General features: G+C 36.1%; 1 non-coding gene across 1 annotated transcript in view; it reads right to left on the minus strand.

Annotated features, from left to right (window-relative positions):
- Window positions 1-280, minus strand: part of LOC113380627 — a 1,927-nt gene extending 1,647 nt beyond the window's left edge. The window contains exon 1 of the ribosomal RNA XR_003367460.1: window positions 1-280. This exon is cut by the window's left edge and continues 1,647 nt beyond it. This is a non-coding gene — a ribosomal RNA (small subunit ribosomal RNA).
- Window positions 281-2,785: the final 2,505 nt, after the last annotated feature.

Below are 2,785 nucleotides of genomic sequence, written 5' to 3' on the forward strand. Positions count from 1 at the left end.
AAAGTTATTCAGAGTCACCAAGTCAAACGGTGAGCAAGGCAAGCCCGCCACCGATTGGTTTTGATCTAATAAAAGCATTCCTTCCATCTCTGGTCGGAACTCTATTTGCATGTATTAGCTCTAGAATTACCACAGTTATCCAAGTAATGTGGGTACGATCTAAGGAACCATAACTGATGTAATGAGCCATTCGCGGTTTCACCTTAATGTGGCTTGCACTGAGACATGCATGGCTTAATCTTTGAGACAAGCATATACTACTGGCAGGATCAACCAGGGTGCTATATATATAATAGCATAGTGCGTAAATGTCCCTCGGCGTCACCCGAGAGACCACACTTTGTATAGAAAAGTTCGATGAATATTTCTAAACAACGAATTTTCTTACATATATATATCTGAGCCGTACGATATTCCCTGAACATAACGAACAGTTTACATCGCGACTAGATATTTTATATATTCTGCGCTTACACAGAGGCTAGACCTTTAACAACCGTCGAAACGGCGGTCCGTACATGAAATTTGCGGTCCGCAGACCCAGTTAATTTCAAACAGTCTCTTTACCCTTCGTTAGATTGAAAACGTCGGGGCGAATTCATAAGAATTCATCGTTATAACTCACTTTTATTCTCGCTCGGAGAGTATTGAGTTGATGCATTTGTATATTTGATTTTCCGCATAAGAGTCTTTGCGTCAACGACACATGCCCGCGGATATGCTGTACAGTATGGTTAAACACTTATAAATAAGGTCCAGAACCCGGCCGTAAACCGACATCCGAACATATACGGCGTATATAATTCCAGACACGGTCTACGACATTATTTAAAGTAACGCCGCTATATAGTTGATAGACTAAAAGTATCGAATATAATGTATAAAATACACCGGGGAATAATATTCGAACCCGCCTGAACAACACAGCGTACTTTAGCCTAAGCTTGCTCGCATCGCACTCGACACGACCTATCCCCCTATATAAGGCGCGCGGCCACAGCGTAAGTATTCGACTGAGTCCCAAGCGACGTGCATTTGACCTGCGGCGAGGGCCTGCTCGCGCTTACGGTGTGAATCGTCAAGACAAAAGTCTGGGAAAATTTCGAACTGCGAACCCTTATGATAGAAAATTTTTTTTCGAAAATTTTGTTAGATGTTCAAACAGTTTTATATATATGGACAATATGAATTATAGTTAATTATTGAGTTTTTAGGTGTTTTTGGTTTTTTTTTAAACTTTTGTATAAAAATATGTATTTATTGATTTTTATAGATCTCAATGAATATACAACGAATTTATATATAGTTATATTATTTTTTATAATTATTTGTTTAAATTTTCTAATTTTACAATAAATGTTCAAACCAGTTTTTCTCGATTTTCTCTTAAACGGTAAAAGATACGAAAAAACTTTGTTCGTACGAAAGATGCAGAATAAAATTATGAATAAAATGGTATATGAATGGTTAAGTGTGTTCATATAATTTTCTCGAGATTTTCCGATTTTCCTGAAATTTTACGACGGCAACTCGCCTGTAGGCCACACCGTTGGGAATTCGAAGTTGCGATATATGGGAAAAAAACTAAGAATTTTGAGACCTTTCTAACGATGTATAATACTTTATATGTTTTCTTTACAGAAATATCGAATCGTGAGGAGTTTTGCTCCAACCTAGCCGCACTTTGCATTTTGACATGTTAACATCTACACATACTGCTCTATAACATGAAAACCGTAAAAGATACGAAAAAACTTTGTTCGTACGAAAGATGCAGAATAAAATTATGAATAAAATGGTATATGAATGGTTAAGTGTGTTCATATAATTTTCTCGAGATTTTCCGATTTTCCTGAAATTTTACGACAGCAACTCGCCTGTAGGCCACACCGTTGGAATTCGAAGTTGCGATATATGGGAAAAAACTAAGAATTTTGAGACCTTTCTAACGATGTATAATACTTTATATGTTTTCTTTACAGAAATATCGAATCGTGAGGACTGTTGCTCCAACCTAGCCGCACTTTGCATTTTGACATGTTAACATCTACACATATTGCTCTATAACATAAAAACCGTAAAAGATACGAAAAAACTTTGTTCGTACGAAAGATGCAGAATAAAATTATGAATAAAATGGTATATGAATGGTTAAGTGTGTTCATATAATTTTCTCGAGATTTTCCGATTTTCCTGAAATTTTACGACAGCAACTCGCCTGTAGGCCACACCGTTGGGAATTCGAAGTTGCGATATATGGGAAAAAAACTAAGAATTTTGAGACCTTTCTAACGATGTATAATACTTTATATGTTTTCTTTACAGAAATATCGAATCGTGAGGAGTTTTGCTCCAACCTAGCCGCACTTTGCATTTTGACATGTTAACATCTACACATACTGCTCTATAACATGAAAACCGTAAAAGATACGAAAAAACTTTGTTCGTACGAAAGATGCAGAATAAAATTATGAATAAAATGGTATATGAATGGTTAAGTGTGTTCATATAATTTTCTCGAGATTTTCCGATTTTCCTGAAATTTTACGACGCAACTCGCCTGTAGGCCACACCGTTGGGAATTCGAAGTTGCGATATATGGGAAAAAAACTAAGAATTTTGAGACCTTTCTAACGATGTATAATACTTTATATGTTTTCTTTACAGAAATATCGAATCGTGAGGACTGTTGCTCCAACCTAGCCGCACTTTGCATTTTGACATGTTAACATCTACACATACTGCTCTATAACATAAAAACCGTAAAAGATACGAAAAAACTTTG

The sequence above is a fragment of the Ctenocephalides felis genome, unplaced genomic scaffold (genome assembly GCF_003426905.1).
Source record: "Ctenocephalides felis isolate EL2017-DRISC unplaced genomic scaffold, ASM342690v1 CF-g0.4_SCAFFOLD_02265, whole genome shotgun sequence".
Classification (NCBI taxonomy): domain Eukaryota; kingdom Metazoa; phylum Arthropoda; class Insecta; order Siphonaptera; family Pulicidae; genus Ctenocephalides; species Ctenocephalides felis.